The following is a 15,260-nucleotide window of genomic DNA, read 5'->3' as shown; positions in this document are numbered from 1 at the left end:
GTCACTGGGGCCGAGCTCCCTGCCATCCAGGACCTCTATACCAGGCGGTGTGAAAGGAGACTGTTCTCTTTGCTTCCGCACGGCAAGCGGTACCAGTGCATGAAGTCTGACACCAATAGGCTCCTGAACAGCCTCTATCCCCAAGTCATGAGACTATTTAAATAGCTAACAGAATGGCTACGTGGACTGAGTAGACGCATGTAATTTAAAAAATGTTTTGCCTTGTCTCTATGCACACCTACAGGACTCTACACACTCACTGACACTCCTAACACACACACATAACATGCACACACATCAGGGTTTCCTTAGGAAACTGTGGGGACGGAAATGTGTGTCCGGCACCATTTTCGTTTAACCGGGCATTTAAGAAATGTACTGGATTCATATGCATTGGGTGTGTAACCTGATTAGGGCGTCCACACACGGTACTCAGAATGCCAGAAATCACTTTTAGTTTCTGCTAAGATGAATTAACAGAACATGCAATGGCGTGCATCATTCTTACCGAATCCCCATGAGATGTTATAATACATAGGTGGCACTTCCGCCCGGCTAGGGGAAGCTTTCCCTAAAGTACATTGAATTAAACTGCTAAAATTATATAGCCTAAATAGCTCATTTACATATGTAAATAAACTGATTCAAAATAGGGTACTACATCAGAAAGCATGATTTGGCCACACAGTCCACACTTCTTAAACGAAAAAAAGGCTGTGGCTTTAAAATCGCATAGCCTACAGTCAAGAGTCTTAAGAGTCTATTGACACACCCGTGCGTTTATCTGAGTAACATAATAAAACAATCCCCATCAAAATGTCAGTTTAAATTAGAGATACATTTTTTTTTTGTATCGGCTGCATCCGCCTATGTCGGCCTTCCGCATCTGCGGTGGAAGGTGGCCGAGCCGTAGCGGTGTTCGTCAGACCACGAGACGTCCGGAAAAATATATGACCCCGCCGTGTAAAGGGGAGACTCTCACAAACACGATGGTGGTCTCCGTTTTGCTCTACGCCCCCCACAAGCCCCGCGGGACTGGTCTGAATTTGGTATCGCTGATGTACAAACTTCTGTGGCGTCCAAACCGTTTGGGCTACAAACCAACATGACCCCACTGTGTAAAGGGGAGACTCTCACAAAACAGATGGTGTTCTCCGTTTTGCTCTACGACCCCCACAAGTGTCATGGGACTCATCGGAAGCTAACCCATACAAATGAATGGAAGTATGGAGGTAGATGATTCTAACAAAAATAAGGGGTTAAATATGTGACCATCTTAATACAATCCCATATGTTAGCTTAGAAGAAGCTAGCAATGATCAACAAACAATTTGACAGTGCTTGAAGAATTTTGAAAATAATAAAAAATGGGCAAATGTCGCCCAATCCAGGTGTGGAACACTCTTAGAGACTTACCCAGAAAGACTCACAGCTGTAAACGCTGCCAAATGTGATTCTAACGTGTATTGACTCAGTGGGTTGAATACTTATCTAATCATGATACTGTATATGAGTGTTTTTCCCCCCACTTTGACATCAAGAGTATTTTGTGCCGATCACTAGCAAGAAATGACACCGTTTAATCCCATTTAGTCACAACAAATGGGGATAAAGTCCAGGGGTGTGAATACTTTGACGGCTCTGTAGCATATTTCCCTCAGATTACACAGACCTGAATTTGAAAACAAATCCAATCTTGATAAACTCCCATATCTATTCGGTGAAATACCACAGTGCACCATCACAGCAGCAAGATGTGTGACCTGTTGCCACAAGAAAAGGGCAACCAGTGAAGAACAAACACCATTGTAAATACAACCTAATGTCAACATGTTTCCCATGCCAATAAAGCCCATTGAATTGAAAGAGAAAGAAAGAATTGGCTGCAATATGGAACTGTTTAGGTGTGGGGGTGGGGAAGGAGGGAGGAGGGGCAGACATGTGACCCAGCTGCAGCAGATTCCTCACAGAGGTGTGGTCCCCCAATCAGCCTAGGTGTGGCTCCACTCACACGCACACACACACCCCATCCCCCCACCACACACACCCCTCCCCCTTCACACATGCTGTCCTCTCCCAATGCCCATTGTAGAAGAACAGAGACCCCTCTATAGCCACAAAAGTAAGCAGTGAGCTCAATGTGATGCGACACCTCTGACTAGCTAGCTAACCACGACAGACAGAGAGCAGTAGATCCACAAAGAGTCAGTCGGGAAGGCTACAGGCTCAGGATGGCTAACTGGGCTAGCTTCCTCTCTCCCTCCCTTCTCTTCCACTGGGAGAATCTCAATGGCATACTCCTCGCTCCTTCTCAAAACTCATTGGATGAGAAAGCCAGCGGTCCCTCCCTTCTGACCTTCTCCTCCAATGGGTTTTGAGAAAGAGGCGAGGAAGAGGACGCAATGAGTATGCAATTGAGATTCTCCCCCTTTCTCTCTATCTGTACTAGGCTACTTCCTGTGTTCACCCAGCGCTTTGAGAAGAGAGAGCTGAGATGCCAGCTGAGGGGGCAAGGGGCTTGGGGGACTGTTTGTATGCATGTGTCAGAGAGAAAGAGAGAGACATGGGGGCTAAGGGTATGTGGGGTATGCTTGTGTCTCCCCTCACCTGGGACCTCACACTGTGGGGAGTTCCAGGAATAAAGAGGGTGGGGTGGGTGGGGGTGGGTGGGACCCCCCCCAGCCCTGCTTGTCCCACTACAGGAAGTTACAGAGAGAGAGGGGGAGGGAGGAGAGGGTGTGGTGGGTGTGACCCCAGCCCTGTTTTTCCCACCACAGGAAGTTACAGAGAGAGAGGGGGAGGGAGGAGAGGGTGGGGTGGGTGGGACCCCAGCCCTGTTTTTCCCACCACAGGAAGTTACAGAGAGAGAGGGGAGGGAGGAGAGGGTGGGGTGGGTGGGACCCCAGGGTGGGGTGGGTGGGACCCCAGCCCTGTTTTTCCCACTACAGGAAGTTACAGAGAGAGAGGGGGAGGGAGGGAGAGAAGGGGGGAGGGAGGGGAGAGAGAGGGAGGAGGGAGGGGGAAGAGAAAGTAGAAGGCAGAAGGGTGAAGAGAGCATGGGGAGAGAAAGAGGGTGGGATAGAGGGAAGGGGAACAGAAACAGAATCGGGAGTGAGAGGGATAGAGGCAGGGAATGAGGGGCAGACAAAAAGATGAAGAAAAAGAGAGAGCGTGACGAGTGTCAGAGAGGGGAAGACCGTGTGTGACAGAGAGCGAGAGGGGGGAACAGAGTGACTATTTGGGTCAGTGCTCTTCCCTCCTCTCCTCCCCTGTCGCCACACCTCGTGGCTGCCTGGCTGTGTCCCTCCCTGTGGGTACCGCACGTGGGCACAGTGTGGCCTGTCGTCTGGAACACACACGCCTGTATCCCACAGACACAAAATTAGACACAGGAGTCTCTGGGACCATTGTGGCTTTAACAGCACACAGTGACACAAGGCCCATCACAGTGCCATCTGTTTTGTCACCAAAGCCCCGTATACTACCCACCACTGCGACCTGTATGCTCTCACTGCGACTTGTATGCTCTCGCTACATATTTGTCACCAAACCCACTGACTCCAGGTCATCTATAAGTCTTTGCTAGGTAAAGCCCTGCCTTATCTCAGCTCACTGGTCACCATAGCAACACCCACCCGTAGCAAGCGCTCCAGCAGGTATATCTCACTAGTCATCCCCAAAGCCAACACTTCCTTTGGCTGCCTTTCCTTCCAGTTCTCTGCTGCCAATGACTGGAACGAATTGCAAAAATCACTGAAGCTGGAGTCTTATATCTCCCTCTCTAACTTTAAGCATCAGCTGTCAGAGCAGCTTACCGATCTCTGCACCTGCACACAGTCCATCTGTAAATAGCCCACTCAACTACCTCCGCCCCATATTGTTATTTATCTTCTTGCTCATTTGCACCCCAGTATCTCTACTCGCACATCATCATCTGCACATCTATCACTCCAGTGTTTATTTGCTAAATTGTAATTATTTCGCCACTATGGCCTTTTTATTGCCTTACCTCCCTAATCTTGCTACATTTGCACACACTGTACATATATTTTTCTATTGTGTTATTGACTGTACGTCTGTTTATCCCATGTGTAACTCTGTGTTGTTGTTTGTGTCGCACTGCTTTGCTTTATCTTGGCCAGGTCGCACTTGTAAATGAGAACTTGTTTTCAACTGGCCTACCTGGTTAAATAAAGGTGAAATAAAAAAAACTAAATATAAAAAATTGCCATTGACTATGAGGTGAGGAAAATGGGATAGATCCAGACTGAAGGAAGTGACAGTACGTTCTGTCTACTGTAACTGTACCGCGACTTCATGTTGGTTCAGTATGAAGTAAGACAGTTTATGGTTTACCATCGCGACTCACAGATGACACAGCTGACACAAATAGAAGACCACAGCCAAGAGGCGACTGAGGGGAAGAGAACACAGACAGACACATAATAAAACGCTCTGTCTCGCACGCACGCACGCGCACACACACAAATTACACCGCATATACAGCAAACACGTGCACACACAGTGACCTGGCCTTGCCCCCTCTCCTCCAGTTTCAGTGCTGCCTCTCAGTGGCTGCTATGAAGTCTGCCACTCTGACCTCTGTGTCTTCTGCTTAACAGTCATAATGAATAAGGAGCATAATTCTAGTGGGCACTCTGGACACACACACACACACACACACACACAGTCTTCCTCTGGTGGAGAGTAGCAGATCAACACACTTCCACGTAAGAGAGAAAACGTCCTGTTTACCATGCAGGCGGATGAGGGAGGGAGGTTTCTAGGCTCTGGTCTTAGGTTCTGCAGGCGGATGAGGGAGGGAGGTTTCTAGGCTCTAGTCTTAGGTTCTGCAGGCGGAGGAGGGAGGGAGGTTTCTAGGCTCTAGTCTTAGGTTCTGCAGGCGGAGGAGGGAGGGAGGTTTCTAGGCTCTAGTCTTAGGTTCTGCAGGCGGAGGAGGGAGGGAGGTTTCTAGGCTCTAGTCTTAGGTTCTGCAGGCGGATGAGGGAGGGAGGTTTCTAGGCTCTGGTCTTAGGTTCTGCAGGCGGATGAGGGAGGGAGGTTTCTAGGCTCTAGTCTTAGGTTCTGCAGGCGGAGGAGGGAGGGAGGTTTCTAGGCTCTAGTCTTAGGTTCTGCAGGCGGATGAGGGAGGGAGGATTCTAGGCTCTAGTCTTAGGTTCTGCAGGCGGAGGAGGGAGGGAGGTTTCTAGGCTCTAGTCTTAGGTTCTGCAGGCGGATGAGGGAGGGAGGATTCTAGGCTCTAGTCTTAGGTTCTGCAGGCGGATGAGGGAGGGAGGTTTCTAGGCTCTAGTCTTAGGTTCTGCAGGCGGATGAGGGAGGGAGGTTTCTAGGCTCTAGTCTTAGGTTCTGCAGGCGGATGAGGGAGGGAGGTTTCTAGGCTCTAGTCTTTTATTTTTATTTTTTTATTTTACCGTTATTTTACCAGGTAAGTTGACTGAGAACACGTTCTCATTTGCAGCAACGACCTGGGGAATAGTTACAGGGGAGAGGAGGGGGATGAATGAGCCAATTGTAAACTGGGGATTATTAGGTGACCATGATGGTTTGAGGGCCAGATTGGGAATTTAGCCAGGACACCGGGGTTAACACCCCTACTCTTACAATAAGTGCCATGGGATCTTTAATGACCTCAGAGAGTCAGGACACCCGTTTAACGTCCCATCCGAAAGTCGGCACCCTACACAGGGCAGTGTCCCCAATCACTGCCCTGGGGCATTGGGATATTTTTTTTTAGACCAGAGGAAAGAGTGCCTCCTACTGGCCCTCCAACACCACTTCCAGCAGCATCTGGTCTCCCATCCAGGGACTGACCAGGACCAACCCTGCTTAGCTTCAGAAGCAAGCCAGCAGTGGTATGCAGGGTGGTATGCTGCTGGCTTATACTTATACTTATATATATTCTGCAGGCGGATGAGGGAGGGAGGATTCTAGGCTCTAGTCTTAGGTTCTGCAGGCGGATGAGGGAGGGAGGTTTCTAGGCTCTAGTCTTAGGTTCTGCAGGCGGATGAGGGAGGGAGGTTTCTAGGCTCTAGTCTTATGTTCCACTAGGCTCAAAAGCTCTACCACTGTTTGCTTATCCTCCATATGACACCTAGAGCACTGGGTGAGAGGAGAAGAGGGGGTGGAGAGGAGAAAAAGGAGGGGAGAAAGGATGAGATGAGAAAAATAAAATAGGTATGAGAGAGGAGAGGAGAACAGAGAGCTAGAGGGGTAGTAGGAGAGAGAGGAGAGGAGAACAGAGAGCTAGAGGGGTAGTAGGAGAGAGAGGAGAGGGAACAGAGAGCTAGAGGGATAGTAGGAGAGAGAGGAGAGGGAACAGAGAGCTAGAGGGGTAGTAGGAGAGAGAGGAGGGAACAGAGAGCTAGAGGGGTAGTAGGAGAGAGAGGAGAGGGAACAGAGAGCTAGAGGGGTAGTAGGAGAGAGAGGAGAGGGAACAGAGAGCTAGAGGGGTAGTAGGAGAGAGAGGAGAGGGAACAGAGAGCTAGAGGGATAGTAGGAGAGAGAGGAGAGGGAACAGAGAGCTAGAGGGGTAGTAGGAGAGAGAGGAGGGAACAGAGAGCTAGAGGGGTAGTAGGAGAGAGAGGAGAGGGAACAGAGAGCTAGAGGGGTAGTAGGAGAGAGAGGAGAGGGAACAGAGAGCTAGAGGGGTAGTAGGAGAGAGAGGAGAGGGAAGAGAGAGCTAGAGGGGTAGTAGGAGAGAGAGGAGAGGGAACAGAGAGCTAGAGGGATAGTAGGAGAGAGAGGAGAGGGAACAGAGAGCTAGAGGGGTAGTAGGAGAGAGAGGAGGGAACAGAGAGCTAGAGGGGTAGTAGGAGAGAGGAGAGGGAACAGAGAGCTAGAGGGGTAGTAGGAGAGAGAGGAGAGGGAAGAGAGAGCTAGAGGGGTAGTAGGAGAGAGAGGAGAGGGAACAGAGAGCTAGAGGGGTAGTAGGAGAGAGAGGAGGCTGTGAGGTTCACAGCGATCCGTTACACAATCACTGTAACTGGAGCTGTAAGGCTGGAGTCCACTCACCACCCACCCCTCTTGCCTCCCCCTACATGGCTAGGGCATGGGGCTGGGGCTGAGGATGATGTTAAAGATTCAATGTATAGCCAATTAGAATTTGTGGTCTGTATATTTCATAATTTCATTTAGGATACCATCAACAACACAGGCCTTTTTGGTTTGGAGGGTTTGTATTTTGTCCTGTAGTTCCTTTAATGCAATTGGACAATCCAGTGGGTTCTGGTAGTCTTTCAAAACTGATAAGATTTGTAATTGATCATGTATATGTTTTTACTTTGTCAGCTCAGGTATTCGATCCAGCAACCATTCGGTTAGTGGCCCAACGCTCTAACCACTAGGCTACCTGCTGGTACTGTGTGTGTGTGTGTGTGTGTGTGTGTGTGTGTGTGTGTGTGTGTGTGTGTGTGTGTTCGTGCGTATATATATATATATATATATATATATATATATATATATATATATATATATATATATATATACTGTATATATATATATATACTGTATATATATATATAAAATTAAGAAATATCAGAATTGAGCAATGCCAGAGACAGGAATACAGTGGGGCAAAAAAGTATTTTGTCAGCCACCAATTGTGCAAGTTCTCCCACTTAAAAAGATGAGGCCTGTAATTTTCATCATAGGTACACTTCAACTATGACAGACAAAATGAGAAAAAAAAATCCAGAAAATCACATTGTAGGATTTTTAATGAATTTATTTGCAAATTATGGTGGAAGGTTTTAGGTTTGTAATTTTGATTTGGAGTGAAGGTTGTTGTAGAGGGTAGTATCCTCTGTAAGTCTTTGCAACAAAAAAAATATTATTACATTTTTTTGGCAGAAAAAGTCAGGCTCTCTCTCTCTCTCTCTCAAGGTGGAGTAGGAGTGGGGTCAGAAGGAAGGGGGGCGAGGTGTGCAGCCTCAGTAACAGGAGGCTTGACATGGGGGGGGGGGGGGGGGGGGGGGAGAGAAGGGGTGGGGCGGGGCAATAAAGCTCCCTCTCTATAACTGTGTCCAGGGGGGAGGGATGTGACTGGAGAGAGGACAGTACACGCGCAGGCACGCAGGCGTGACCCCTTCAGACCACACGCTGTAACGTCTGACTGCTGATAGTTTTTCACACAATTCTTCATGTCTGAGCCCTCCCTCTCTTCCTACGGATATCATGGACCTCCAACCTCCTCAGATCCCCCTCTATCCACCAGTCTGTACAATATATGTGTCAACTCCACCAGCCCCAGCAAATTACCAATTGTCCCAGCCCCTTGCCCCAGCCCCAACATGTCCCAGCCACGGCTCAGTTTAGCATAGTAGTAGAACACACAGTACATGATACACATTATATCCAGGAAAACTAGCTGAGACCCAGCAGTAAGTACCAGGTGGCTACTTCTCACTACATACAGTCCCTCAACATAGACACCGAACACAAATAGAAATGCAACATATCAAGTGTTGGTCCCATCTTTCATGAGCTGAAATAGAAAGAGCCCAGATATTTTCCATACGCACAAATGTGTTCACATGCCTGTTAGTGAGCAGTTCTCTTTTGCCAAGACAATCCATCCAGCTGACAGGTGTGGCTTATCCAGAAGCGGATTAAACAGCATGATCACTACACAGGTGCACCTTGTGCGGGGCACTCTAAAATGTGCAGTTTTGTCACGCAGCACAATGACACGGATGTCTCAAGTTGAGGGAGCACCGAGTCGGCATGCTGACTGCAGGAATGTCCACCAGAGCTGTTGGCAGAGAATTGAATGTTCATTTCTCTACCATACGCAGTCGCTTTAGAAAATTTGTCAGTACGTTCAAACGGCCTCTGATCCCAGACCAAGTGTATGGTGTCGTGTGGGCGAGCGGTATGCTGATGTCAACGTTGTGAACAGAGTGCCCCATGGTGGCGGTGGGGTTATGGTATGGGCAGACATAAGCTACGGACAACGAACACAATTGCATTTTATCGACGGCAATGTGAATGCACAGAGATACCATGACGAGATCCTGAGGCCCATTGTCCTGCCATTCATCCGCTGCCATCACCTCATGTTTCAGCATGATAAAGCACAGCCCCAAGTCGCAAGGATCAGTACACAATTCCTGGAAGCTGAAAATGTCCCAGTCCTTCCATGGCCTGAATACTCACCAGACATGTCACCCATTGAGCATGTTTGGGATGCTCTGGATCAACATGTATGACAGCATGTTCCAGTTCCCACCAATACCCAGTAACTTCACACAGCCTTTGAAGAGGAGGGGGACAACATTCCACAGGCCACAATCAACTCTATGCAAAGGAGATGTGTCGCGCTGCATGAGGCGGTCACACCAGATACTGACTGGTTTTCTGATCCACGTTTTCTGATCCACGTTTCTGATCCAAAGGTATCTGTTACCAACAGATGCATATCTGTATTCCCAGTCATGTGAAATCCATAGAATAAGGTCTACTTAATTTTTTTCAAATCTCTTTTCTATGTTGCGTTTCTATTTTTGTTCAGTATAGAAGTGTGTGTGTTTAACCATCATCTGTTTACGGAGGAGGCGCATCGTGTGTCTCTGTATCTGTGTGCACATGTAGTGTTTAACATGAGTGTGTCTGTGTGGGTCTGCATGCCCATGTGCCTATATGTGTGTGTATGAACGTGTGCCTGTGTGTGTGTGTGTGCCGTTTTAAACACAGTGCCTTCAGAAAGTATTCACAACCCTTGACATTTTCCAAATGTTGTTGTGTTACATCCTGAATTTAAAAATGTATTACATTTAGATTTAGCGCCACAGGCCTACACACAACACCCCATAATGTCAAAGTGACTAGCCTACACACAACACCCCATAATGTCAAAGTGACTAGCCTACACACAACACCCCATAATGTCAAAGTGACTGGCCTACACACAACACCCCATAATGTCAAAGTGACTGGCCTACACACAACACCCCATAATGTCAAAGTGACTGGCCTACACACAACACCCCATAATGTCAAAGTGACTAGCCTACACACAACACCCCATAATGTCAAAGTGACTAGCCTACACACAACACCCCATAATGTCAAAGTGACTGGCCTACACACAACACCCCATAATGTCAAAGTGACTGGCCTACACACAACACCCCATAATGTCAAAGTGACTGGCCTACACACAACACCCCATAATGTCAAAGTGACTGGCCTACACACAACACCCCATAATGTCAAAGTGACTGGCCTACACACAACACCCCATAATGTCAAAGTGACTAGCCTACACACAACACACCAATATGTCAAAGTGACTGGCCTACACACAACACCCCATAATGTCAAAGTGACTGGCCTACACACAACACCCCATAATGTCAAAGTGACTGGCCTACACACAACACCCCATAATGTCAAAGTGACTGGCCTACACACAACACCCCATAATGTCAAAGTGACTGGCCTACACACAACACCCCATAATGTCAAAGTGACTAGCCTACACACAATACCCCATAATGTCAAAGTGAATGGCCTACACACAATACCCCATAATGTCAAAGTGACTGGCCTACACACAATACCCCATAATGTCAAAGTGACTGGCCTACACACAACACCCCATAATGTCAAAGTGACTGGCCTACACACAATACCCCATAATGTCAAAGTGACTGGCCTACACACAATACCCCATAATGTCAAAGTGACTGGCCTACACACAACACCCCATAATGTCAAAGTGACTAGCCTACACACAATACCCCATAATGTCAAAGTGACTGGCCTACACACAATACCCCATAATGTCAAAGTGACTAGCCTACACACAACACCCCATAATGTCAAAGTGACTGGCCTACACACAATACCCCATAATATCAAAGTGACTGGCCTACACACAATATCCATAATGTCAAAGTGACTGGCCTACACACAACACCCCATAATGTCAAAGTGACTGGCCTACACACAATACCCCATAATGTCAAAGTGACTGGCCTACACACAATACCCCATAATGTCAAAGTGACTGGCCTACACACAACACCCCATAATGTCAAAGTGACTAGCCTACACACAATACCCCATAATGTCAAAGTGACTGGCCTACACACAATACCCCATAATGTCAAAGTGACTAGCCTACACACAACACCCCATAATGTCAAAGTGACTGGCCTACACACAATACCCCATAATATCAAAGTGACTGGCCTACACACAATACCCCATAATATCAAAGTGACTGGCCTACACACAATACCCCATAATGTCAAAGTGACTAGCCTACACACAACACCCCATAATGTCAAAGTGACTGGCCTACACACAATACCCCATAATATCAAAGTGACTGGCCTACACACAATATCCATAATGTCAAAGTGACTGGCCTACACACAACAGCCTATAATGTCAAAGTGACTGGCCTACACACAACACCCCATAATGTCAAAGTGACTGGCCTACACACAACACCCCATAATGTCAAAGTAGAATTATGTTTTTAATAAGTATTCAACCTCTTTGTTATGGCAAGCCTAAATAAGTTCAGGAGTAAAAATGTGCTTAACAAGTCACATAATAAGTTGCATGGACTCACTCTGTGTGCAATAATAGCGTTTGACATAATGTTGGAATGACTGCCTCATCTCTGTACCCCCACACATACAATCATCTGTAATGTCCCTCAGTCAAGCAGTGAATTTCAAAACACAGATTCCACCACAAAGACCACCACAAAGTTTTCTAATGCCTCGCAAAGAAGGGAACCTTCTTGAATATCAGGCATTGAATATCCCTTCGAGCATGGTGAAGTTATTAATTACACGTTGGATGGTGTATCAAGACACCCAGTCACTATAAAGATAGAGGCATCCTTCCTAACCCAGTTGCCGGAGAGGAAGGAAACTGCTAAGGGATTTCAACATGAGGCCAATGGTGACTTTAAAATAGTTATAGAGTTTAATGGCTGTGATAGGATCAAACCGAGGCTGGATCAACAACGTTGTAGTTACTCCACAACACTAACCTAAATGACAGAGTGAAAAGAAGGAAGCATGTACAGAATAAAATATTCCAAAACATGCATCATGTGTGCAACAAGGCACTAAAGTAAAACTGCCAAAAATGTGGCAAAGAAATTAAATTGATGTCCTGAATACAAAGCGTTATGTTCGGGGCAAATTCAACACACCACCGAGTACCACTCTTCAAGCATGGTGGTGTCTGCATCATGTTATGGGTGTGCTTGTCATTGGCAAGGTCTAGGGTTTTCATGTTGATAAAAAGAAAATGAATGGAGCTAAGTACAGGCAACATCCAGACACTGGGAGACAAATTCACCTTCCAGACGGAAACTAACCTAAAACACAAGGCCAAATATACACTGGAGTTGCTTACAAAGACGGCACTGAATGTTCCTGAGTGGCCTAGTTTGAGTTTTGACTTAAATTGTCTCGAAAATCAATGGCAAGACTTGAAAATGGCTTTCCAGCAATGAGCAATGACCAACCTGACAGAGCTTGAAGACTTTTTTTAATAATAATGTGCAAATATTGTACATTCCAGGTGTGCAAAGCTCTTAGAGACTTACTCAGAGAGACTCAGAGCTGTAATCGCTGCCAAAATGGATTCTAACATGTATTGACAAAAATGTTTTCATTATGGGTTATAGTGTGTAAATCCATTTTGAATTCAGGCTGTAACACAACACAATGTAGAATAAGTCAAGGTGTATGAATACTTTCTACTTTCTGAAGGCACTGTATATACGAGGCGGCAGGTAGCCTAGTGGTTAGAGCGTTGGGCCAGTAACCGAAAGGTTGCTAGATCGAATCCCCGAGCTGACAAGGTAAAAATCTGTCATTCTGCCCCTAAACAAGGGGCAGAATGTTCCTAGGCTGTTCCTAGGCTGTCATTGAAAATAAGAATTTGTTATTAACTGACTTGCCTAGTTAAATAAAGGTAAAATAAATAAATAAAAAACAACAAAATGTGGAATTAAGTATGAATACTTTCTGAAGGCACTATCTACATTTTAATTTTGTATGTCAGGGCAGTGTGTGTGTTGTAAGGGCAGCCCTGGGGCACACAGTGTTCTGTACCAGCCAACGCCATCCCTCCCTTGTTCCCTCCCTGCCCCTCTGTCCTGCATATGGCCAACTGCACTAACACACAGAGCGACAGAAGGGAGAGCGAGAGAGAGAGAGAGGGTGTGCAGCAAGAAGGAGAGAGCAATGGGACAGGATAGAAAGAGAGCACCACTGCGTCACTGACTGCCTCCTCCGCTGTGTGTCACTAACCTCGCTCTCTCTCTAATATGGTCATACATTTGTCTCTCTCTCTCTCTTTTTTTCCTCTCTGCTGCTCCCCCATCCCCCACCCCCCAAGCCAACCCCACACAGATGTGCCCTTACATGTGTATCCTCCTCTCTGCCTCCCTCAGTCACTCCCTCTCCCGGACCCACCCTGTCCCACCCTCTCCCGGTTCCACCCTGTCCCTCCCTCTCTCACTCTTTCCCCCTGTCTATTGCTCTCTGCCTGGCTTTGGCAGTGGTTCTTAAAGAGCGACTGCCCCTAAAACCAACAAATCCCTTTTAAAAACGGCCTATGTGGCATCGATATGATACAGAAACATTTATTCTGGTGTAAACATTGCCTACAAAGTGTGATTTTGGATCATTTTGGTCATAAAGTCAGTCTCGTCCAAAACGGAGTATGGAACCTCAGTGCGTCACAATGAGTAAATTAAGGTTGGGTTTAGATTATACAATTATGTCAACAAATCATGCCCCCTTTTGCCACGCTCCACGTGCAAATCGCCCCTCCACCCACTCCACTTCCCTTCATTAAATGGGGTTCCGTTGTTTTATTGCCCCCCCCAGCGAGTTCAAAAGGTCACGGTTGTTGGAGACTGAATAGTCCTAGCTATACGGATTGACCAACTATGGTTTGCATGCCCTGCCGAAGGTCCCGATCTTGTGGAATCGGTGGTTGGATTTCGTTGGTCCCCAGTGGTGGTGAGTATACCAGCAGCCAAACCATAGACTGCTGGTTATGTATATTTTGATAATCATTATCACTATCATTCCTAGCATAACTGGCGTTAGCTAGCTAGCTACCTAACTAGCTCGCTGGTTAACGTTAGCCTACCTCAATACGGGCCCCGTGTGGCTCAGTTGGTAGAGCATGGCGCTTGCAACGCCAGGGTTGTGGGTTCGATTCCCACGGGGGGCCAGTACAAAAAAGTATGAATGTATGTACTTGTAAGTCGCTCTGGATAAGAGCGTCTGCTAAATGCCTTAAATGTAAATGTAAAACTCGGATTTGGCTTGGAAACACGATAACAAGTCAAAAGAAAGCAAATAATTAGTAATAAAACCTTAGTAATAAAACATTTCGGCATGATTGTGATGTCGCCAGACTGACTTTAGATGCAGTATAACTTTAGCCAGCTAACTAAGACTGAGGGGACCACTGTATTTTACCTTGCTAACATTAGCATTGCCAGCTATTTGACTAACTTTGCTAGTAACAGTAATTGCAACATTGCCATCTCTCTTAAGGTAATTTTACAACGTCATAATATGGCAAATTTGTTTCCTTCTAATTATTTGCCTACTTTACCAATGTCATCGTATATCCATGCCACTCTAAATTGGTGTAATTTAGACTAAACAGTCACAATAGTCTGAGGTTCAACCCATGTCTAGGGCACAAGTAAATATTAGATGCAGCTATGGTGGTACTAGCTAACTCATGTCTGACTACAACAACGTACTAACTAGCAACAACAAACTCAAAACCAACCCAGGGCCATAGCAAAACATGTCACAGTTGGTTGCATACTGTAATGGTGTCACTGGCCTGAATCTAATCCATTCTGGAGTCAGTCAGTCTACATCTGTAAAGCATAGAATTAGCTTCCAAACGAGATTACGATATTTTCTCAAGCTATGTTTATAATTGAGGGATGATGACAATCGTTGACCCTGTTTTTCTGTTCGACAAAGTGCACAGTTGGGTGTCAGATGGATCCCCTGGTCATGAATGGATGCCGGGACCTACCAGAAGGAGCAAAGGTGGCTATCATAACCTGTCCAGCAATGTGATTGCAATGGAATAGGGACTTCCAAAAATAATTTCATTCACCGTTCACTTGCAGTTTTCACAGCTTGTCAGGCAAGACCTCAGAATACAAGTGTGTCATGCGACACAAGTACCCTTGTGATTAGAGGTTGACTGTTTGAATTTTTTCT

At 46.5% G+C, this 15,260-nt stretch overlaps 1 protein-coding gene and 1 non-coding gene across 3 annotated transcripts in view; one reads left to right on the top strand and one right to left on the bottom strand.

Moving 5' to 3' along the window:
• Positions 1-15,260, bottom strand: part of LOC120057408 (Krueppel-like factor 8) — a 105,563-nt gene that overhangs the window by 54,408 nt on the left and 35,895 nt on the right. The gene's annotated exons all lie outside the window — the stretch shown is intronic.
• trnaa-ugc lies at positions 14,164-14,239 on the top strand. Its single transcript has one exon. It is a non-coding gene; the product is annotated as a tRNA-Ala (tRNA).

This window comes from Salvelinus namaycush, chromosome 12 (genome assembly GCF_016432855.1).
Source record: "Salvelinus namaycush isolate Seneca chromosome 12, SaNama_1.0, whole genome shotgun sequence".
In the NCBI taxonomy this organism is placed as follows: Eukaryota; Metazoa; Chordata; class Actinopteri; order Salmoniformes; family Salmonidae; genus Salvelinus; species Salvelinus namaycush.
Note: the sequence above shows the minus strand (reverse complement) of the source record. Positions and strands in the feature narration are given on the sequence as shown.